Source organism: Bos grunniens, chromosome 5, assembly GCF_055505025.1.
Source record: "Bos grunniens cultivar Pamir isolate PY7600 chromosome 5, Bosgru_T2T1.0, whole genome shotgun sequence".
NCBI classification, from domain to species: Eukaryota; Metazoa; Chordata; class Mammalia; order Artiodactyla; family Bovidae; genus Bos; species Bos grunniens.
In genome coordinates this window covers 24,332,070-24,357,510 of record NC_141169.1, presented here as the reverse complement: position 1 = coordinate 24,357,510, position 25,441 = coordinate 24,332,070, and the positions used below count along the sequence as shown (strand labels likewise).

General features: G+C 40.8%; 1 protein-coding gene across 10 annotated transcripts in view; it reads right to left on the bottom strand.

Moving 5' to 3' along the window:
* Positions 1-25,441, bottom strand: part of CRADD (CARD and death domain containing adaptor protein) — a 190,676-nt gene that overhangs the window by 59,861 nt on the left and 105,374 nt on the right. Inside the window, exon 4 of one of the 10 annotated variants that reach the window (XR_015163551.1) lies at positions 1,142-24,594. The exons of the other annotated variants lie outside the window; for them this stretch is intronic. The gene's annotated coding sequence lies outside the window, so the exon portion shown is untranslated. Of the gene's footprint in view, positions 1-1,141; positions 24,595-25,441 lie in introns of those variants that run through there. 10 annotated transcript variants of the gene reach the window in all.

The window sequence follows — 25,441 nt, the reverse complement described above, 5'->3', positions numbered from 1 at the left end:
GCTGCAGACATAGGCAGGAGCCACAGGATAAAGGAGGTTGGATTTTCTTCTAAGTGTGACAGGAAGGCAATGGAGGATTTTAAGTAGGAGAGTGACATTTCTATTTTTAAAGACCCCTCCAGCTGCTATCTCAGGTAGACTGTGGGTGCAAGCACAGAAGCAGACAGGCAGGTAAGGAAACCATCTGGAAGTCCGGTGAGAGATGTCAGAGGTTTGCACAGGGTGGTAGCAGAGAGAAGGAGATAACGGATCTGGGTAAATATGGGGGTATTTCAGTAGGTGATTCCGACAGACTGATGTGGGAGATGAGGGGAACAGAGCAATCAAGGATGGTGCTCAGGTGTGGGGCTCAAGCAGTTGAGTGTGTAATGGGGTTATTTACTGAGACGTGGATAATGGGGAGGGCCAGGCCTGATGGTGAAAGGAGGAGTGAGATGAAGAGTTCTGATCTCGATATATAAAATGTGAGCTGCCTCTCAGACTTCGGGTCTGGAAGTCAGGGTTACAAAGATGTTAGTAAACAGAAAGTAGGTAAAGCAATAAGACCCACTGAGACTGTCCAGAGAAAGAGTATGGAGAAGTCCCAGGAGGCTTTCCAATAGCCAGAGGTCAGGAGGTGGAGGAACCATCAAGGAGGTGCAGAAATAAAAGGTATGAGTTGACATCAGCCAAGACAAGAAAATATTCCAAGAAGGAAAAAGTGACGTGTGATATCAAATATTGCTGAAAGTCAAGTAATGTGAGAAAAAGAATTAACCACCATATATGGCAAGATGGAGATCAGAGGTACCTTAACAGAGGTACCTGTGGACTGGAGGGATGGAAACTGACCCAAGTGACAAGAGTGGAGGATGCAGAAAGAGAAAGGGGTTATATGGAGAGCTCCTTCTAGAAGCTCTGTTACAAAGGAGACCAGAGAAACACAGTAGGTAGGGCGGGGGTTGAGGAAGAGTTTGTTGTTGTTGTTGTTGTTGACTTTTGTTTTCTAAGACATAGAAAAACAGAACAGTGGATGAATGCCCCATGTTATCCGGCTTTGACAGCTCTCTCCTCCCCATCATACTTTATCTGCCGCCCCTACCCCCAGCTCATTCCCAATTCTCCACCCAGAGGGCTGTTTTGAAGAAAAGCCCAGACATTATTTCAAGGAAAGTTGATTTTTATTTTAAGTGAGAAATACTGTTATGAAGAAGGAAAACAGAAAGCCCGATTAAACAGTGCTATCACTGAAACAATTCAAACTCCACCACACTAATGGAGTAGCTTCAACAAAAGGTATAGAAGTTACTTTTCCTTTAAAGCAGGGATTCTCAAACTGTGGCCCACAGTCTGCAGGTGGGCCGTGCGGGGCTTCCAGGTAAGCAGCGAGCTAGGCACACCCACGTTCTTTCTTCAGCTCTCACGGATGGCGGAAGAAAAAATCCAAGTTCATGGTCTTTATTTTGTTCTTGTGCATGAAAAAATAGTATAACTTATTAAGTGAGTTATTTAGGTTTACTAAAATTAGTACATGACTAGAGTTTGCAAATGACTCTCATTCAAAATTATGCTAATAAGCAGTCTGACTGTCATACAACGTCTGGCACTGTGGCAGAACATTTACAGATGGTGGGAATTTCTGTAAATTGGAGGAATAATGCCTAATCACCCATGCATGTTTTGAGTTACTTGTGCTTGCAATTCTCCTATTTTTGCTTTTTGACTCCAAATTACTTCAGCAACAATTTAGTTTACTGTGGGTTGTTTATATGCAGTGATACATATTTGTATCATTAACACTAATTTGTTCATTCATTGGTTAACTGTGGTCCAGGGTACAAAGATTTGAGGAAGAAAAAGTTAACACCTAGGAAATTGTATATATTGCTAATTTTTTTCTGTGGCTTGAGGGGGATTTTATAATTTTATTTTAGCTGTGGAAAACCTCAATCCTGTAGACACAGTATAACAATTATAAGCTCTAACTGGATATAGAGAGTCTTATGTTCAAATCAAGGTTTTGTTACTTAAGAGCTGCGTGACCTTGGAAAACTAAGTTACTTAACTTTTCTGTTCCTCAGTTTCATCATCTGTAAAATGGGAATAATAATAGTAGATGCCTCATATCTTTAAATGAGTGAATATCCATAAATGGAACAGTAACTGGCACATATTAAGTTCTATGTTTTTCCATTAAAAATACTATACCCATTACAAAAACAATTGCTACTATTATTATATTTTGTGACACCAGGGTTCTAAGAACACTGAAAATTACTAAATTATAGCTTGAAATAGACTTAAGTGGTAGAGATAAGAGCATAAACAGAAGCTAGCTTTATACCCAAACCTATTTAATACATAATAAACCCAACTAGAATCCCAGGTGTTACAGCATACATATTACAATATCGTTACCTCATTATTCTTACATAAGATTAATATGTTATATACAAAAATTTTTTTTTATTTTTTATAGATGAATTCTGAAGTATTTAAGAGAGAAATGTCATGTTATCTAGGACTTTCTTTAAAACACTTCAGCAAGGACAAAGCAAATGAGTTATCTCACCTATAGTAATAGTAATATAGGCAAGATAACTTATGTTCACCAAGAGGAGTACTGGCCTGGATTTGGGATCTTGGAACCCTGGTGCAGAAAGCACTGAGAAGATATGAATGAATCTTTCATGAATGCTAGGCCTGCCTTAAAGAACACTATAAAATAGGTTGAAGAGCTTCTTCAGCCCCTTCTCATCACCTTTCTGCAAGCCTGTCCTGCTTTTGAACTCCTGCTTTCTAAGACCCCAGTACCCTTATTTTGTCCACAGTCTTACTGTAATGCTTACCACGGCAGTTCTCCCACAGAGTATACCTGCGTGCTCACTTCAGTCATGTCTGACTCTTTGCGATGCCATGGACCCTATGGTTGTAGCCCGCCAGGCTCCTCTGTCCATGGGATCCTCCCGGCAAGAATCCTGGCGTGGGTTGCCATGTCCTCCTCCAGGGGATCTTTCCCACCCAGGTATTGAATCCATGTCTCACGTCTTCTGAATTGGCAGGCAGGTTCTTTACCACTGAGCCATCTGAGAAGCCCCTAGTACATCTCAGAATATAATCTTCTTCAAAAATGAATTCTTTCTCTACCCCAGCTAGTTGTGAGGAGCAAAATGCTTTCTTAAGAATTAACAATTACTTGTATATGATTATTAACACCTTGAGTCTCAGAAGTATCTCTATTCTTGAAAGAAAGTTCTTATCAAAATATCTAATTACTGGACACTTAGAGGAACAAAGCTACGTGAAAAAATTCAGAGTCTGGGCTGCCATAGAGCATTTTCTGGAAGCTGGCCTTGAAATGAAAAATTCATTAGCATTATTTTCATGGTTTCTTTTCTCTCTTTTGAAACAATGTACTCAACATTCAAAAAACTAAGATCATGGCATCTACTCCCATCACTTCATGGCATACAGATGGGGAAACAATGGAAATAGGACAGACTTTCTTTTCCTGGGCTCCAAAATCCCTGTGGATGGTGACTGCAGCCATGAAATTAAAAGATGTTTGCTCCTTGAAATAAAAGCTATGACAAACCTAGATAGTATATTAAAAAGCAGAGATATCACTTTGCTGACAAAGGTCTGTATAGTCAAAGATATGGGTTTTCCAGTAGTCAGGTACAGGTGTGAGAGTTGGACCATTAGGAAGGCTGAGTGATGAAGAATTGATTCTTTTGAATTGGTCCTGAAGAAGACTCTTGAGAGTCCCTTGAACTGCAAGGAGATCAAACCAGTCAATCCTAAAGGAAATCAACCTGCATACTCATTGGCAGGACTGATGCTAAAGCTGCAATACTTTGGCTACCTGATGAGAAGAGTCAACGCACTGGAAAAGACCCTGATGCTGGGAAAGAATGAGGGCAGCAAGAGAAGGGGGTGACAGAGGACAAAATGGTTGGATGGCATCATCGACTCAATGGACATCAGTTTGAGCAAACTCCGGGAGACAGTGAAGGACTGGGAAGCCCAGTATGCTGCAGGCCATGGTGTCTCAAAGAGCTGGACATGTCTGAGCGACTGAACCACAACAAAGTATTTATTTAATCTAACTTCTTTCCCTTCAACAGCTCCTATGGTAGCAGAGACCACAATGTTTTGAGTGAAAGGAGGGAAGAAAAGTGGGAGAGGCGTCTGGGGTTAGCTATTTGTATGAGAGAGAGAGAGAAAGAGAGAGATGATTTATTTTTGCAGGAGATGATAATAATCACCGTTAATTAAGTGGCTTCTTTCCTTTCTCTTTTGTGGGGTGTAAATATGATTGTTATTCATAAGAAATTCACATCTAGTTAAAACTTGGGACCAAGAGAGTTAATTCCTAAGGTCAGGGCAAATTTGAGGACTGATCATGCTTAAACATAAAGAACTATATTGGTTTTCCAAATTTACTATAATCTTTGGTTTTCTAGTCCAAGTATCCCTTGCCCAAAGAAAAGTCAGCAGATTAAATCATAGTCAGCAGATTTCATTCTCTGACTCACCACAAAAAGGATATTAGGAGATTTCCATCAAGAACATATAAATGTATCAATATTCAAAAAATACAGAGTCTTAAGAGAGGGAAATATAGATAAAATGGAAATTCAAGCCCAGTGAAAATATGAACACAAGTATGCAGACCACGATTGTTAGAACTAAGCTTCAAGTTTACGTCTGAGTTTCTTGGGAGCCAGAAAGAAGAAAGGAGTAGCATTCATTATAGTTATCAGAAAGGAGAACACGTACTGCTTCCACCCAGGGAAACAAAGTTCTTCCTGAGCAGAATTCCACAAGTATTTTTCAAATGGATGGTGACTTTGTGATCTTGAGAAATAGAGCTGACAATATCCCCGACTCTGGGAATCTGGGCCAGGGCCACACTGTTTAGTAGGAGTTCCTGCGTAATTCCATTAAGTGACAGGCTCCTCTGGGAGCTCCTTCCACAATAACAAAATTGTACAATTTCTACCAACCTTATGTAAGCATACTTGACAAACAATAAACTGCATACATTTTGGTATGCACTGTGATACAATCTGATATAGGCACACCTCCATGAAACAAGCACCACAATCCAAGATAATATCCATTATCCATTGTCAAAGATAATATTTATTATCCCCCAAAGTCTCTGTCTGCCCCTTTGTCATCACTCCCTCCCAAATCCAGGGCAACCACTGTTTTGCTCTCAACTTTTAAAGCTATATAATTTTTAAAATTTTTAATCAAAAACAAAAATCTAAATTTAACATTGTTTTGCATGTTTCCTTTAGTCACTCCCTGTTTCTTCTAAACCAGTCAGTCACCCTATGTTCTCTCCCTAAAACTATAAACTACTGGAAGTTCCATGCTTTGTCTTCTGGTTCCTTCAAGCTCTCACAGAGCCTGCTATATCAAGGGGGCAGCATAGCCCGCTCAAGAAAGATGCAGTGACCACCTTTCCCTGGAAGCTACTTAATCCACTCAAGTTACTTGTTGAGTAAGTTTGTATTCTTGCATATTGGGCTTCCTTGAGTGAAGTTTGCATTCTTGTCATTATTATCACAAATGCCTGATAATGACTGGCACATGTGCATGCATGCTCAGTTACTTCAATCGGGTCTGATCCTTTGTGACCCCATGGACTATAGCCTGCCAGGCTCCTCTGTCCACTGGATTCTGAAGAATACTGAAGTGGGGTGCCATTTCCTACTCCTGGGGAACTTCCCTACCCAGGGATCGAATCCATGTCTCCTGCAGCTCCTGCTTGGCAGGTGGGTTCTTTATCACTGAGCCACCTGGGAAGCCCAACTGGCATACAATTGGCCTCAAAAGATGTTTGTGGAATGCATGAATGAGGTATACCCCAGAACAGTTTCATTCTAATTTCAACAATGGGTGGGCAGTTTATTTGCCCCTAAATCTTGGTAAAATAGTCATAGTCAACAATGAGGCAATGGTTGCCATCCAGCTAACTTTAAAGACTTAGTATAAACAGGTATTTTTTCCCATTAAAGTCTCCTTAGAGTAGATTTAACTCGTTTCATTTTCTTGGAAGAAATATATCCCTGAACTTGGTAGAAGGCCATAACATTTAAAAGGGGGGAAAAAAAACTGGGTTTACTAAGAGGTAAGTATTTACAAGGTTCTTTAAGGGCACCTATTATAACATGTGCACAGATAAGCACCCCTCCCTTCCAAGCAGCCCTTTTACGAAGGTACAGAGATATTCCAGTGAGACTGGAATTTTTTGGACTGGTTTTGAGCAAAAAACTTACAGAAAACCTCTTTTGGAGCTGCCTTCGTCTCCATAATCAGTTTACATGACACACAAGAAAACCTGTCATATAACTTACGGTCCTGGCTTATTTTTAACCAAACATTATTCTAGCCAATTTGGTCGCCACCTATGTGGCAGACATAGTGATGAACAGTTCTTGGCCAGTCCCCCAAATCAAATCCACCTTCTAAGAATACCATCAGCGTAAAAAAATCTCCAGCAAAAATGTGCCAGGGCTCTAAAGGCAAATTCCAGTGAGAGATTTCAGAGACACGTTAAGCAAGAGCGGCACTCCAGGACCGCCTCTGCAGCCTCTCAAGGAGAATTCACGTGGGATTCTGCACCAACTGTGGTCTAAAGAGCCAGGGTGCTCTTGTATACAGCAATCCCACTACATCTCAGTCATCTTTATATTTTTTTCCCTGACACAGCCCTGCACATAGTAGGTCAGGAAGTAAATGTTTTTCAAAATACATTTCCCTTGAGAATCATCAAACTATGGAACAATGAGGCCTTTATCCACCAGACTTTTTCTTAAGGAGGAAACGTGACCTCGGGTTTCCTCATCCTCAAAGGTGGTTTTTGAGAGTAATCGAAGATCTAGTGGATTTTACTGCCTCTTTTATCCACTGGCAAATACAAAACGTATCCCTCTGAGTGGTATCTCTTTGGGACGAAATCTTTATTTCTAAGTAACTGAAATAAAAGTTAAAGAAATTTCAGATCTATGAAAAAGCACCAGCATCTACCATTCTCTTTTAAATTCTGAGCAACTGGCTAATGAGGTTTTATATATATGCTGCTGCTGCTGCTAAGTAGCTTCATTGGTGTCCGACTCTGTGCGACCCCATAGACGGCAGCCCACCAGGCTCCCCCGTCCCTGGGATTCTCCAGGCAAGAACACTGGAGTGGGTTGCCATCTCCTTCTCCACTCATGAAAGTGAAAAGTGAAAGTGAAGTCGCTCAGTTGTGCCCAACTCTTAGCGACCCCATGGACTGCAGCCCACCAGGCTCCTCCATCCATGGGATTTTCCAGGCAAGAGTACTAGAGTGGGGTGCCATTGCCTTCTCCATATATATATACAAATAAAATCCACCACCACAGCAATACAATTAACATTTAGAATTTAGAATGCACTTACTGGGCATTACATGCCACGGTGTGTGATCTTTAGGAAACCTAACCAAAGAGGTACTATCATTCTCATTTCTACAGACAAAACAACCATGAAACTTTCGGAAATTAATACAGATGTACAAGTTTACATAATTTATTAGAGGCACAGCTAAGGTTCACACTCAGGTTTGCCAGAGTCAAAATGCCTGTCCCTTAGCTCTAAAATGTGGAGAGCAGGCCAGACGTGTACAGGAGAAGGCCCCCCAGCCAGCCCTATGCGGCCTACAATAGTGATCTGGTAACAATGACATGAATGGTCAGTGGTCAAAAATCTGGTGTTTTGCATAAAACGCAGGTCTGTACCTCCCCTATACCAAACTCACTTCACTCATCTGCCTACACAGGCCAAGTAGACGCTGCATTTGAGTCTATCACCCCTGTTATGTCCTGCTGCCTCACCAGTACTTGCTTTTAATGCAAAACCAAATTAACACTCCACTTGTCCTGCCTTACCAGGATATCTCACAGAAACTTAGAGTCATACCATTTTCATGAAGTACAGCACAGTCACTGAGCTCAAGTACAAACCCTTTACACAAATCTAAGGTCAAAGAATTAAAAGACTGGCTCGTGGTCATGAGCCACAGGACTAGATCTGGAATGTTCTTATTCTTGTAGACTTTGCTACCCAGCTCCTCACTGGTAACCAAACATGTGTCTTAGTTAATGACCAGGGAAGCGAGGGATCACTATTCCTCCAAAATCCTTTATGAGCTCACATCACTTATAAATATTGTTGGTACTGCCCAGACAGCAAATCATCGTTTTTTTCTTTTATTCCCCACAGATCTCGTATGTACAAATTACTCTGCTTTTACAGATCCATTCCTGGGCCTCTCTTTTCTGTTCTCCAGGAGCTACGCAGCTAAATACTAAATACTAAAGAGTATTTATAAATACTATATTTATAAATATATAAATATTTATTTAAATAATTTTAATTTAATAAATATTTTAATTTAATTAATTTAATTTAATTAATAAAAATTTTAATTTAATAAATATTAAATATTTAAATAAATATATAAATATTATAGTATTTATAAATACTAAAGAATACTAAAGAGTAAAAGAAGCTATGAAGGACACCCCAAAGAACCATCATCCTTGACTTCTCACCCACAGGTCAGGGATAGGGAAGATGAGGACGATGATAACTAGCAAGTGACTCATAGGTCATGCATACCAGTGGCTGACTCGAGCCTACAACCCTCTAGAGGAGATATAATTTTTTACTTTTATTTCTTATATTAGCCAGAGAAAAATTATGTTGAGTCATTCTCAATTATTACATAACTGCTAAAGCATATTCCAATTATATAAGTTGGCAAAACTTCTCCTCCTTACTCCTAACCTTATCAAATTTAAATTTTAAAATTTGCTCTCCAAGACCAGGAAAAGACACTAAAGAAACAACTTACCAACTGCAAATTATTTTTAGAGATGTTTGCAGCATATGCATGATCAAATATAGTTCCTATTAAAAAAAAATTAAAACACCATATTGTACATATTCCAGTGTTTCTATACGTGACTGAAGTCAGAAACAGCATTTGTGAAATACTATTCTTTTAAGAAAAGTACACTACATTAACTATGAATAATAGTTGGGCCTGAAGAGGTTTTAGGATTTCAAAACAAGCAGATTCCATGCTTTTCTCATAAATCAATAAGGAATAGACACCTCTTTCATCACTCAGAACAGATTTTAAAATTTATATCAAGATGGTATCTTTGCCATTTGTTTTTATTTCATTTCTGACCTAATTTCTGACAGTCTTGAATGAATATCCATGCTTACGTCCTTTAACCATCTTGCAAGGTAGCCAAGCCAACTGGCTTTCCCACTAGTCAGTAAATCACTCTAGGACTCTGTGTTCTATTATCAACTCTGTGTATCTAATATCAAATACCATGGATTTTGTGTACTTTTATCAGTCTCTTCATTGCTTTCTGCTTGGCTCCAGACATCTGTAAAACTGTAAAATGGAGCTCTATATATAACAAAGGTTTTTAAGGTGCCCTGAAAGTCCACAGAGGGACAAGTCATGGCCGTGTGGATTAATGGCTGTTAATCATCTTTCTGCTGGTGCTCTGAGACTTCCTGACAGCTCTGCTACTTACTGAGTAACCCTGGGTGAGTCACTTAACTTCTCTGTGCCTCAGCCACCACTAATATAAAATAGAACTCCTGAGAGGGTTAAATGTGATTAGGTATTTAAAGGGCTTAGCAAAGTTCCTGGCATCCAGTAGACTCCATAAATCTTAACAATATTTACTATTCATCCATTTTGGATGCTCTCACTGGCATGCCCTGGATATGGGTAAAATGTTTTCATTCAGCCTGACTGTAGTTAAGCCTCAATTCTTGAAGGAAACAACAGCTTCAGACCCATTAGTCTAATTTTCTAAGATTCTGGTCAGACATCTATCTCTACAGCATATGTCATTATGTGGGAGCAGCCAAAGAGGAGCACAAGGAAGAGGTTTTGCACACTAAATCTTGTAAAGCAGGAGGTACGATTCACACACGCCCAGCAGCAGGAATTCAGGGAAGCACTCACTCTTGTCCCCTGAATGATGTCTGCTGTATCTTCCATCTAGAGCATCATACATGACAGATGGCAGGGGCGTGGCTGCACATGCCCACGGGCACACCCGGCTTTTACCAATGCCAAAATGATTTTGCAAGACAGTAAAGCGAAGAGTGGCCCATGGGAAGTTCAAGACTTTATTCGTTTGCTTTGTTAGTTTGAAAGGACTTCTCCATTTCAATAGTCCTAAAAGTATTGTTCAAACACATAAGAAATGAAATCAGCCATTTTTCCTCTAGCCTTCATTTTCAGAAAAAAGATGATCAAATGCGTGCTGTTGAAGAACAAGCACAAATAAGCCTTATTTTGTGACTTAAAGTTACAATTCACAGAGCTTTACTTTTTCATGGGTATGAAGAAAGTTGCTATGGATTTCGCTCTCATCTCCACTTCGCCTTTGATTGTGCATGTGTGTGCTTGGTGGTTCAGTCATGTCTGACTCCTTGAGATCCCGCGGACTATAGCCCACCAAGCTTCTCTGGCTGTGGAATTCTCCATGGAAATTTCCAGTATTCCAGGCAAGAATACTGGAGCCAGTCGCTACTTTGTTCTCCAATGGATCTTCCCAACCCAGGGATCAAGCCCATCTCTCCCAGGTCTCTTACACTGGCCAATGGGTTCTTTACCACCAGCACTAACTGGGAAGCCCTTTCCTTTGAATTGGTCTTTGTAATTATTACAGTAAGAAAGAGATCTTATATCTTCCTCACACACAAGTAACGTATAGACGCTGCTCCACTTGATTTATCCTTATTTACTCATTTTGTACAATGTGTCCATAAACGAAATTTAGAAACTATAAAATGAAAGGAATACTCCTGGGAAGCAGCACAAAATGCATAAGAGCTCAGATTTGGGGGACAGGCAGATGTGGGTTTGTGGGCAAGAAACTTAACCTCTCTGAGCGTCAGTTTCCTCATCTGTAAAGTGAGAACAGTCTCTGTGTCTCATAAAGCTGGTCACACCGGAATAGTGCCTGGTGGAACATGTGGTTCAGTAAACAGTTTTTGAAGAAACAGAAGGAACTGAACAAGTATAAAAAGGATGGAAAGAAGGAGGAGTGAGCAGCTGTGACTCTCCCTGAGTTATATGGATATGAGGCTACAATGCAGGACTTGGGCCAGAAGTCTACCTCTAAAACAGCACAACTTGATCTTTTTTATTGTGTAAAATTTCCATATACAATAAAGTGGAGAGAAAAGTGTAAACAACCCCACAAACATATCACCAAGATTCAATAAGGATTACATTCTACCATTCTGATTTCTTCTATTTGGTTAAACAAATGTCCTTTTGACAGAGTATTTTAAAAGAAAATCTCAGGCGTCATATCAATTCAATAGCAAGTGCCTCTAGTAGGTAAGGACTTTTAAAAAATAATCACATACCACTATCAAAATCAATAAAATTTCAATCATTTCTTAATAAAATGTAATAAGCAAAAAAAGTTTTATTTTCTCCTGGTGTTTAAAAAAGAAAGGCATTTTTATAGTTCATTTGAACAGATCAAGTTCCCAACAGGGGTCATACATTGCATTTGTTTATAGGTTTCTTAAGCCTGTTTTGGAGAAGACAATGGCACCCCACTCCAGTAGTCTTGCCTGGAAAATCCCATGGACGGAGAAGCCTGGTAGGGTTCAGACACGAAGAGTCAGACACGACTGAGAGACTTCACTTTCACTTTCCTGCATTGGAGTAGGAAATGGCAGCCCACTCCAGTGTTCTTGCCTGGAGAATCTCAGGGATGGTGGAGCCTGGTGGGCTGCCATCTATGGGGTCACACACAGTCAGACACAACTGAAGCGACTTAGCAGCAGCAGCAGCAAGCCTTTTTCCCTTAAAACAAACAGTTCCCCCTCCCTAGTTTTTCCCCATAATATTTATTTACTGAAGACATTGAATCATTTGTTTTGTAGAACTTCTCACATTTTTCTGCTTTATTTATAATCACTTAACAATAAATCTTAAAGATTACTTCATAGCAAGAAATAGAAATCTTTCTCATTCCTTCTTAGATTCATATTACTCCTCTTTATGATTATACCATTTGGTTATTCAACCATTCCTTTTTTAATGGATACATGGAAGGTTACTATCTTCAGCTATCACAAGCAAAGTTATGATAAATAAACTTGTGCATGTATCATTTTTGATTTTTGGCACAATATTTAAATGAACTTCTGAGTCTTAAGTTAAACATTCCATCTTAAAAACCATATGTTTAATATCATTTCCATCAGATCATATCAGGAGGAGTATAAGTGTTTGGTTGTTCCACTTATACTTTAATACATCATAATTAACTTAAGGAGCTGAAACCTAGATTCTTATTAATGAGGACAAGAATTGGGGGGTGGGTTTAAAGTGTGGTCCAGTACATACCTTCATCACAATCAGTTTCTGGGAGTGTGTGATGAAAGTGTCATTTCTAGGCCCAAGCCCAGACCATCTGAACCATCAAGAGTGAGATTTCCACATCTAGCGGGGAAAGCACTGTACTTGGAACTGGAAGACAGACATCTGGGTTCAGTCACAAGCCAAGCTGATCAGATCTGGCCTCTTCAGAAATGATTCTCTGTATATGTGTTGGAGATAATAAATATCTTCCTTACAACTTCACAGGATTGCTGTGAAGTTAAAATTCAATTATGTATAAGACAGCAGTCTGGAAGCTAAAGTAAATGTAAAAGTTTAGATGTAGCAATAAAAAGGACTTCTGCTCAAGCAACAGTTCCATCTTCTCCATTAACAAATATCCTACTCCAACATTTCATGTTAAAGATAAAAACAAAGACTTGTATCTTTTGCCCTGAATGCCTCTATTTCTTCACTGTTTCACTTTCAACGGTTCCCATAAAAGAACCTAGCCAATCAGCATCCAAAAGGCATTTCTTATAGAATATACGCTGCTCCTCAGGAATGCCCACCTCTGTCTAGGACACCACTAAGCAGTCGTGACAAGGATCTGGTCCAACACAGAGATGAAAAGGAGCTCAAGGCCACTGAGTCTGCCTGTGATTAATTTTATACAAAGGTGGAAAAGGCTTGATGCTTCAACATTCATTGCTGGCAATGAGACACAGAAAGAAAGAAAAGCCCAAGCCACAGTCAGTGTCCTGAAGAAGAATCTGTCCCGCTACCATCTGCTGCACAGTGTACCCTCAGTCTGGCTCTGCAAAGCCAATAAATCCAGACAGGTTCAGAGTCTGCTTATTTTTTAAATGACAGGCAAAACCACTATAATTTTTGTCATCTCTCCAAAGTGGAAGACTATGCACTATTCAGCGGCAGTTTTTTCTTAAGGATCAGAACAGTTCCTGCCACTGATTGTGAAAGTCATTCCTCTAATCCAGGCAGAAATACAAGGCAGGGACAAACAATATCCAAGGATAAATAAGAAAGCTTTCAGAAGCGGGGGGTGGAGGGGAATGAATGGCTAGGAAGAAGGACGGGTGTTTCCCATGTCTTCTCGTTGTCGTTCAGTCCCTCGGTTGTCTCCGCCTCTTTGCGACCCCATAGACTGCAGCACGCCAGGCCTCTCTGTCCTTTACCATCTCCCGAAGTTTGCTCAAACTCATGTCCATTGAGTCGGTGATGCCATCCAACCATCTCATCGTCTGTCATCCCCTTCTCCTCCGGTCCTCAATCTTTCCCAGCATCAGGGTCTTTTCCAGTGAGTTGGCCCTTCACATCAGGTGGCCAAAGCACTGGAGCTTCAGCTTCAGCATAAGCCCTTCCAATGAATATTCAGGGTTGATTTCCTTTCAGGTTGAGTGGTTTGATCTCCTTGCTGTCCAAGGGACTCTCAAGAGCCCCTTTCTATGTCTACTCTGGGGAAAATATCTTTAGTCAACATTTATTGAGAATGCAGAGAAATTTAAAACCCCTGATGCAAGATGAGAGGCTTTAAATGGTCTTTCTACTGTTAGATCTGAGTAAAGCATTAAACACCCATTGTCAAAATGTATGTTAGGGATTAGGGGTTTTTTATTTTTTGTGTGTGGATAACTAAATTCAAACTGCCTTTCGTCTGAATCAAGAATCTACTATTTACAGATGGCCACGTGACTCTGGACTAGGGCCTCTGAAGTCAGAGCCTTTATCTCCCATGAGCTATGGGCTCAGACCAGGCACGGAGAGAAAAAGTGCCCCTTTCTAATGAATACTGATCTTCCAAACACACATTTAGGTTCGGAGAGAGCAGTGCAATCAAATGGTTTCTTTCCACAAACGCACGTCAACAACACTGTGTTTTGGTGAGGCGAAGGTGCATATTCAGAAAAGGTACAAGCAGGGGGTTATTCCCATCTCTCCCTTCAGTAAGAAAGGCTTCATGAAAGACAAAGGATTTTGGAAGGCTCTGGACGCTCTGTAAGGGAGGCCAGGTGACAGACGCGGACAGGGAGGATCAGGCTGGCCCAGAGAGTGAGATGCAGGTAGAAGATGATTCAGGCTCCAGCGGTGGGCTGATGATCTGCGGGTAGATGGGAGGAACAGGCAGAAGATGGGAGGCCGAGGAAAAGGAAGACTGAATGAGAATCAAAAGATTTCGAATACTGAAGCAGTTCAGGGATGAATCTTAAACCATGAGTGAGCCTGTTGGCCTTTATTCAAAATAATACTTAAAATGTATTGAGGGTCTAATTTTGTGCTTTTAGCTTTACGTGGATTAAATCAACAATCCTATGATGGCCGTACTGCTGTCATCTCCATTTTTCAGGTGAGGGAATGAGGCACAGAGGTAACTTATTCCAGGTAACACAGCTAGCCAGGAGCAAAAGTTGGGGTTCCCACCCTAGCATTCTGACTCCAGAGACCATGACCTCAACCAGCCCTCAAGGCTGCCTCTCTAGAAGAAGAGACGGAGAGGCACTGTAGGATATACTGGGGAGAATGGCAACTGGCCCAGCAGGAAGATGAGTTCTTCCACAGTGTTCAGACTTGTCTGAGAAGAAACAGGAGACCCAAAGGCTAAGTTGTGATCATCGCAGTGGGAAATGGCCTAATTATAACCAAAGGGTTAAACAAGGCCGAACGTTTGGTGACATCATGTAAGATGCGAACAATTTCAGTATCCTCTGAAAAGTGTTATTTCAAGGACTGACCCCCATCTGTGTTTTGGGTGAGGAAACAGCCCGTGAGGCAGGACAGGGATGACAGACAGAGAGAAAGAAAAGAGCAGCAGAGAGGCACAATCCAGGGAGGCTGCGTGGTGCAAAGGAAGGAACATGGAGTCTGGAGTCAGAGACACCTGGGCTGAACCCTGGCACTTCCCATTTATTTCTGTACAACCACGGGCTGGGTCGCTCTGGATCTTTGTTTCCACACCAGTAAAATAAGATATTTTTCAAAGCGAAAGCAGTATACATGATGAAATACAGAATATAAGGAAAAGCACTAGCACCGTGCTTGGTATGTGCGAGGTACTCCCAAAATACGGAGACTCAGAAAAAAGAGAAAGATGGAAAACTACACTGTGCTGTGTGTCTCAGAACAGAGACAGTGGCAGGAAGGGGAGGTGACTGCAACAGTGTCACAAGCACCATGAAACTGCCTGGTTGCCACATGCCCGGTAGAATACTGATGTCTGTATCAGTCAGTCCTATTCTAGAATGGTCTGCCAGTACACAGCAAAAAATAGGTAGCCTGTTCATTCATTCCTCCCTTTGTTCATTCAACAAACATTTGTTACAGCCACCGAGGCTGGCTAGAAGCCTGTGCAACTGAGGAGAGGAGGGGGCGTAGACCATCATGATGTCATGGCCCCAGTGAAGTCTAGTGATCATCAGACTAGTAGCCACATGCAGCCATCAGTATCAGAGTCCAGTCGAGTATGATTAAGACACATTCCATAATTGGCCTCAAGGAGCTTACAATCTACCAGGAAAGAGACACATGAGTCCATTTTGACAATACATATGGTTACTGCTCTGAAGCACTTTGGAACAGGGAGGGGAAAGTTACAAAAATCCCATAATATATGTTACAACTGTCCACACCACCATAATCAATATCCCACAATTCTCATGATTGGGCAAGACTAGTGATGGTTACTCCAACATTACTCCTGATGCAAATCTATTCAACAACAGTCGTATTTTATAAGTCCCTTTTCATTTTATATTGTTAAGGTCCAAGTGTACACTGAATATTACAAACCTATTCTCTGTTATACTCTTCAAATGCTGATGTTGCCAAGGAATTCACCCAGTCTGGTCTTGAATATCTGTTATAACTCCTGGCAATGTTTTGTTTCGACAACAAAGTACAATCTGGTTCATCCCATTACTTTAGGTAATTTATTCATCACTGTGGGGGAAATGAGCTATTTTCAAAGAACCATTAATTGTTTTGAAAAAATGAATACTGACTGCAACTTTCTGTTCTGACAAAAATCTCAACGAGTGTTGCTTCCAACCTACCTACAGGGTGAGGCTGTTAATTAATTCCATTTCATTTCAAATGTCTGCAAAGTTTTAATCTCAACACAGTCCTGTTACATGAAAATAGGGTTCTAACCAAAATTTGATTTCTCTTCTTTGGTGATCAATAAAAACAAAACCACTTAGAGGAGTGCTACTGAAGAGCAGGCAGTGGTGATTTCACTGTAATAAACTGAAGCATTCTTAAAATGTATCTGTTGCCCAGCCACCTATGCCCTTTGAATAACCAAGGCAGCAATTCCTCTTCAGAACTTGAGGCTGCATATGCTTTTCCTGGATAATAACAGTACCATAAAAATACTCTCTGATTTCTAAGATTTTGACAGCATCCAGGAGCCATCCTCTTTTTCACTAAGTGTGAAACAAACACATCCGTAAATCATGAAATCTTAGTGTGAGAAGGTCATCTTCTCTAACATCTCATCCAATGAATTAATCTCTTTATATGTCACTAACAAATACAATCTCTGCTTCCCCTCCAAATTATTAGAAAGCCCTTCATTATAATGATGTGAAATCTCTCAAACTGGAACTTCAATTGCTGCTCCTACTTTAAGCCATCAGGCATTAGGCATGCCATATCTAATTGCTCCTCAAACCTCAAAAGGTAAAAAGCATTAAGTAGGAATTAAAGCCCCAAAAGTAAGAGTATGCCTAACTCCTTTAAAGGACTTCAAGTCACCAAGCCAAGGTAAAGTACACTCTAGGATGCTGAGTGCACCGATAGGTATAAAGATGTGGGATACTCTGAACAACCAAAGAGGATGCAAACAGTCCAGCCCAGATTTTTTAAACAATCAAAGAGTTTGATTCCCTAAATCATAGATCCATGAACTTGATATCTATCCCTGGGAAACTTTAAGAATAAATTGTTATACAGATAAGCATTTCCCAAACTGCGCTTTCATAAGATGACACCTGTTTACTTTCCAACATCTATAGAATCCTTCAGTAAACAGCTGGAGGAATGCTGACACAGACAATTCATAAGCACTCAGAAGGCAACAAATACCAGAAACCACAAGGGTTTTAGCAAGAACAATTCAGGCTAAAAAACTTCATTTCCTTTTTTTATAGAGTTGCTATATGAATAGACAGGACAAATGCCATAAATATGGCATTTTGAGCTCACTAGAGCCTGTTTGGGAAGCCTCAGAAAATTCTGAAAGAGATGGGAATACCAGACCACCTGACCTGCCTCTTGAGAAACCTGTATGCAGGTCAGGAAGCAACAGTTAGAACTGGACAAGGAACAACAGACTGGTTCCAAATAGGAAAAGGAGTACGTCAAGGCTGTATATTGTCACCCTGCTTATTTAACTTCTATGCAGAGTACATTATGAGAAATGCTGGGCTGGAAGAAGCACAAGCTGGAATCAAGGTTGATGGGAGAAATATCAATAACCTCAGATACGCAGATGACACCACCCTTATGGCGAAAGTGAAGAGGAACTAAAAAGCCTCTTGATGAAAGTGAAAGAGTTGGCTTAAACCTCAACATTCAGAAAACAAAGATCATGGCACCTGGTCCCATCACTTAATGGGAAATAGATGGGGAAACAGTGGAAACAGTGTCAGACTTTATTTTTTGGGGCTCCCAAATCACTGCAGATGGTGACTGCAGCCATGAAATTAAAAGATGCTCACTCCTTGGAAGGAAAGTTATGACCAACCTAGATAGCATATTCAAAAGCAGAGACATTACTTTGCCAACAAAGGTTCGTCTAGTCAAGGCTATGGTTTTTCCAATGGTCATTTATGGATGTGAGTTGGACTGTGAAGAAAGCTGAGGGCCAAAGAATTGATGCTTTTGAACTGTGGTGTTGGAGAAGACTCTTGAGAGTCCCTTGGACTGCAAGGAGATCCAACCAGTCCATTCTGAAGGAGATCAGCCCTGGGATTTCTTTGGAAGGAATGATGCTGAAGCTGAAACTCCAGTACTTTGGCCACCTCATGCGAAGAGTTGACTCATTGCAAAAGACTCTGATGCTGGGAGGGACTGGGGGCAGGAGGAAAAGGGGACAACAGAGGATGAGATGGCTGGATGGCATCACCAACTCGATGGACATGAGTTTGAGTGAACTCCGGGAGATGGTGATGGACAGAGAGGCCTGGTGTGCTGCGATTCATGGGGTTCCAAAGAGTCAGACACGACTGAGTGACTGAACTGAACTGAACTGAAGCTTAGCAGTAAAGAATGTGCCTGCAATGCAAGACACATGTGCAGGCGACTAGGGTTCTATTCCTGGGTTGGGAAGATCCCTTGGAGAAGCAAATGGCAACCCAGAGGATGAGATGGTTTGATAGCATCACCAACCCAATGGACATAAATTTGAGCAAACCCCGGGAGATGGTAGAGAACAGAGGAGCCTGGCATGCTTCAGTCCATGGGGTGGCAAAGAGTAGGACAGGACTTGGCGACTGAATAGCAACAACAAAGCCTATTTGTTTAAAGTTGATAATTTGTGTAAAGGAGTTCAAAGAAATATGAATCTACTCAATTGAGCCTAGATTAATTCAACTTGTTTATAAGCCATATAGGATTCTCTGTCAAAAGATAGGGTTACCAGTTATATAATTAAGAAGGAAGGGAGTTCGGGGGTGTCTAATTTGTGATGCTTTGTGAACCTTTGCTGCCCTAAGGATCCTTGCTTTCATTTACAACCATTTACTTGCAGAACAAAATCTCAAGTGTCCTGACTCTGCTTGAGGTAGTCTAAGGTGAACCTTTAAAAAGGAAATTAAGATAGTCTTTGTTTTTCATCATTTTGATATTCCATTTTTCTTGTTTCCCCTGCGATTACACACTATGGATTTTCAATAACATCTATTGGATTTTTTGTCCATTTATGTGTCTCAGAACATAACTTAATCTGAAAGACACAATCTGATTTAAAACATCTAGGGGCTGAAGGAACGGAGAAAGCGATGGCAACCCACTCCAGTACTCTTGCCTGGAAAATCCCATGGACGGAGGAGCCTGGTAGGCTGCAATCCATGGGGTCGCTAAGAGTCGGACACGACTGAGCGACTTCACTTTCATTTTTCACTTTCATGTATTGGAGAAGGAAATGGCAACCCACTCTAGGGTTCTTGCCTGGAGAATCCCAGGGATGGAGGCGGGGGCCATGGGGGCCTCGTGGGCTGCCGTCTCTGGGGTCGCACAGAGTCGGACACGACTGAAGTGACTTAGCAGCAGCAGCAGCAGCAGCAGGGGCTGAAAGGCATGGGCAGCAGGGTGTCCAGGCAAAAGAGTCAGGCCTGGATCTGAACCTCAGCCCATCACTTACTGGATGTATAACTTCAGGCCTGTTACTAAATCTTCCTGAGCCTTGGTGTTCTTCCCTGTAAATGGGTTTGGTGACAATAATCTCTACTATGCAAAAGCCGCCATAAGAATTTGGAAAAAAACAAAACTAAATTATCTTTCCTAATACTTGGTCCTGAGTAGATCTCAAGAAATTGTAGTTGCAGCTATTATTATCATCACTGATCCTCTGCGCTTCAATTTATTCTTAACCATGTTTATGTTACACATTCCAGTCTAAAGATCACTCCCTTTGATAGAGGAAGAGAGAAGCCAAGTAGCTGAGTGGGTCTGCTTTTCGTCATGTTAACATTATTTCATCTGCCCCAAGCAATGAGCTTAGCCTTTACTTGTTCTTATTCGGAACATAGCTTTAAAGAGCCCTTTTCTGTTGTCTTTCACACTCTCTCCAACCTCAGCTCAGTCTGAACTTGAGCTTTGCAGGTATTTTCTTACTGGTTTTATGCCACTCTCCTGCATTTTTCCTTGAGCCTGTGCTTGTCCTTCAATCTTCTGTACATGTTCTCTTAATTTCCCACTTCATCAAAAGCGTCCTTCTTCTTAAAATGATTCCATGTATTTTTTCTTCCTCGTTCCCACAACTTAAATTTTTTCTTCCTTTCTGCCTTTCTCTTTGTATTGTTTTCACTTTTCAAGTCTCTGGAGACTGAAAAACTTCTATCCTTTCTCTAAATGTGTATTTTCCTAAAGTCACTGTTACTATATGGCTATCCCCCACTTTACTTCCTTTTGAAGTTACAAAATAATAGTGTCATGGTTACTTCCTTCCCAAGATTTTAGTCAATTCTACTTCAATAAACAGTTTTTCTCATTAGTTAGAACCAAGTTCAGAGTAGTATTTCCATCACATTGCTTCCTCAATCTGTGGTTTAAAAAAAAGAAAATGAAAGAAAGAGTTTTGCTTTCTACGAAACATCTATCAGACACTGAGAAAGTTAATGCCCTCATCAATGACTTTATCTTGGCTGGTGGTAATTTTGACATTTAGCTGAATCTAAATATGTGCCATGAAATTAAAAGACACTTGCTCCTTAGAAGAAAAGCTATGACCAACCTAGATAGCACATTAAAAAGCAGAGACATTACTTTGCCAACAAAGGTCCATCTAGTCAAAGCTATGGCTTCCAGTGGTCATGTATGGATGTGAGAGTTGGACTTTAAAGAAAGCTGAGCGTCAAAGAACTGATGCTTTTGAACTGTGGTGTTGGAGAAGACTCTTGGGAGTCCCTTGAACTGCAAGATCAAACCAGTCAATTCTAAAGGAAATCAGTTCTGAATATTCGTTGGAAGGACTGTTGCTAAAGCTGAAATTCCAATACTGTGGCCACCTGATGCGAACAACTGACTCATTGAGAAAGACCCTGATGTTGGGAAAGATTGAAGACAGGAGGAGAAGGAGATGACAGAGGATGAGATGGTTGGATGGCATCACTGACTCGATGGACATGAATCTGAGCAAGTTCCAGGAGTTAGTGATGGATAGGAAAGCCTGGCGTTCTGCAGCCCACGGGGTGGCAAAGAGTCAGACGTGAATGAACTGAACTGAAATACGTGCAATATCATCAACCAGCAAAGTAAGACTCTTACTCACTTGCCTACACCAACTTATAATAGCTGTTCAGGCATAATTAAAATGGTTTGGCTCTGCTACCAAGAGAACAAGCTGGGCTTTGAAGTTAAGTCATGACAACTCACAGTCACAATTTTTAAGTGGGCTGGCAATGGATGAAAGTTTATACCCCCAACTCAGTAAGTGGTGGAAACACCATGTACCTATACTTGTTTTATTTTCATTAATTTTTAAAATTAAGATATAATCAACATATGATCTCTCACATTCTTGAGTCCTCCTGTGAATTCACTGCTACTTCCAGAATTCTAATACAAGAACACAAAAAGGAATACTAATACAAGCCATAATTTATTTTATATTATCCTTAAAATACATTAAGGGAAATGAACCAAAAAGCAAAACAAGCCAAAACCAAACAAAAATCTTATGCGGTTATATGCAGTGGTTAGGATTTGGTTAATAGCCAGAAATAAACAGCAATTTTAATTATCTTACAGTTTAATCTATTAGAAGTTTATTCTTCATTTATTGAATGAGAGGGAATTCCATTGGGAGAAGGTTTGCATTTCTACAATCAGCTAAACATATGGGTTTCCCAAAGGCCTAGATAGTGACGTATTCAAACTAAAGTCTCTATGTCTAATAAGTGTAACTGAGCTTAGTTACTCCCTAGTTAACTACGGACCTTAGACTAAGAATAGCAATAAATATAAAAATATCCACCAGTTGTTATGCATCTGCCAGAACTTCTCTCCTCCTCTCCCTCACACTGAATCATCAGCCAAATTTTCTCTCAATGCCAAAGGTTCTTTAGCAAGTCAAATAAAATGAGAGGGGGAAGTTACTTCTTGGAAAGGTTTAAAAGAGGAAGAGATGCCTGTTTACATCCTAATCAAGCACCAAGAATGCTGCTGCTAAATCGTGTCAGTCGTGTCCGACTCTGTGTGACCCCATAGACGGCAGTCCACCAGGGTCCCCCGTCCCTGGGATTCTCCAGGCAAGAACACTGGAGTGGGTTTCCATTTCCTTCTCCAATGCATGAAAGGAAAAGTGAAAGGGAAGTCGCTCAGTCGTGTCTGACTCTTAGCCACCCCATGGACCGCAGCCTACCAGACTCCTCCGTCCATGGGATTTTCCAGGCAAGAGTACTGGAGTGGGGAGCACCAAAACTAAGAGTTTAATATTCATCATATATACTTACATGAAGTTTTTGGAGAATAAAGCATAGTGAGGGGAGTGAATCAAACACAGTGACAAAGAAAAAGACTTCAACCTGACACAGTCATTTTGCCATCAGGATGTATACTGATCCAAACATGTGTGGTCTTGGGCTTCTGGAAGCAAACTGTTGGTAAACCAGTCAAAGCCACCTAAAGATGATTAACCTCCAAAACAGAACCATGGAGACCTACTTTTTGGCTTTTTGAAGCCAAAAGCCTCAGACCTAAAAGTAATTATGGAGGTTTTGGATGTTCCAGTTCTGTCTAATCTGTGCTACAGAATCATCATGACAGGGAATGAGAAGTAGAGGGCATGTTCAAGCTGTTACAAAGAAAACCAGGCTTTTGCAGAAAAGCGGGTTGATTTTCCTTTAACCCTCACTGTTTGTTGCAAAATTAACTCCTTTCCCTTGAGTTAAATTTTACCAATCAACACAACTCAGAGGCCAGTTAAAATCATAACTTCCTTTTAAACCTTCTTAGCATGATATTTACTAGCAAACACATTCCAGAACAGTCAGTTCCACTCAGTCAGTTCAGTTGCTCAGTCGTGTCTGACTCTTTGCAAGTACGACTCATTTTACTGTGTAGAAAAAGCTTAATTGCTGAATTCAAAACTGACCACTTGCTCTTATTCACAAGCGAGGGCCCCATTGTCCTTTGTGACCTTAGGTCTTCCTCCCCTTCTCCTTGACTCAGCAGCTGAGCTCAGCTTCCTCTCTCTGACCTTCCTTTTCCAAATGCTGGAGCACAGCAGGCATTTCTAGGTCAGCAAAAAAAACTACTGCTGCCTTCCAGGAGAACAGTATCTTCTGTGTATTTGAAGGACTGAACAAGAACAAGGAATCAGTAATCCAGGGTACTAGCTCCCATTTTCTCCCTGCCCAGGCATGCAGTAACTGCCTCTTGTCTCCATGCTGCCAGCGGGGAGAAAATCCACCATCCACCTCTGCAGCTGCCTATCAGCAGCTGCTTGAACACTGTCTGTCGCCCAGAGGAATGCCTTCACCGTCTGAATTCCCTGCCACGTGACTTTAACAGGGTCTTCTTGTCTGTCCCACAGGCCCATGCTAATGGCCATGTCTTCATCTTTTCCATTCCATTCTATGCATTCTGCCACTGCTCTTTTTTTTCAACAGCTTAATTGACATATAATTCATATACCATAAAACTCACCATTTAAAGTGTGCAATTCAATGGTTTTTAGCATATTCACAGACTTGTGTAACCATGCTGCTGCTGCTGCTAAGTCGCTTCAGTCGTGTCCAACTCTGTGCGACCCATAGATGGCAGCTCACCAGGCTCCCCCATCCCTGGGATTCTCCAGGCAAGAACACTGGAGTGGGTTGCCATTTCCTTCTCCAATGCATGAAAGTGAAAAGTGAAAGTGAAGTCGCTTAGTCATGTCTGACTCTTAGCGACCCCATGGACCGCAGCCTACCAGGCTCCTCCATCCATGGGATTTGCCAGGCAAGAGTACTGGAGTGGGTTGCCATTGCCTTCTCCATAACCACAATCTAATTTTAGAACATTTTCATCACGTGCAAAAGAAACTCTGCACCCATTAGCAGTCACTCTCAAACCCCCATTTCTGCCTACCCCACCAACCAGCCCTAAGCAACCACTAATATACTTTCTATCTCTATGGATTTGCCTACTCCGGACATTGCATATGTGTGATATCTGTGGCTGGCTTCTTTCACTTAGTATGATGCTTTTAAGGCTCATTCATATTATAGCACGTATTTGTCCTTCATTCCTTTTATTGCTGAATAGTATTCCATTGTATGAATATACCACATTCTGTTAGTTCATTCAGCAGTTGATGGACATTTGGGTTGTTTCCACTTTTTGGCTATTATGAACAGTGCTGCTATGTCCAAGTTTTTGTGTGAACATAGTTTTCATTTCTCTCGGCCACCACTTATTTGTAGCAGGCTATCTCCTCTTTGCCTTTTCTTCTCTGGCCCCAAGTCCAGGATCCTCTTTAAAAATAAAAACACACAAAAAAGAATTTGCATACACTGTGGACAGAATGAAAAATAAGTACAACCTTTCTGGAGGACAGTTCAGCAATACCTATCAAACTTTTTAAATACAGATAAGTCTTCAACCTAGGAACTCCTTTATAAATACCCTGTAAGTAACTCCTGTACAAGTCTGTAGATGGCTACAAGGAGGTTCTCTGCAGCGGAGTATATAATAAATAGCTAAGGATTAAGGAAACAAGCTTAAAGATTATTCAGTAGGAATCATGTAGAAGCACCACAGAGATTATTCTGCTGATTACAAAAATAAGGTGGAACTATATAGTTGTAGGAAAATCTATTAATTAGCTTTTAATTTATATGTTAATTACAGAAAGCAAGTTATAGAAAATGCATGAGTCCACTTAAATAAAAAATGATATACATGTGTGTGCTTGTATGTCCAAATAAAATATCTAGAAGGATACTTTTTTTTAATGAAGATTTAAGGTTTGGAAACAGAGAGATGGTTGTTTTCCATTGCTCAGTCAGGTCTGACTCTTCGAGATCACATGGACTCCAGCATGCTAGGCTTCCCTGTCCTTCACCTCTTAATGTATATGAATGCTTTTAAATTTTAAAATGTGTATTTTAAAATAATACTAACCATAGTGGCTGTACTAGTTTGCATTCCCACCAACAGTGTAAGAGGGTTCCCTTTTCTCCACATCCTCTCCAGCATTTATTGCTTGTAGACTTTTGGATCACAGCCATTCTGACTGGCATGAAATGGTACCTCATTGTGGTTTTGATTTGCATTTCTCTGATAATGAGTGATGTTGAGCATCTGTGGAGATTCCTTAAA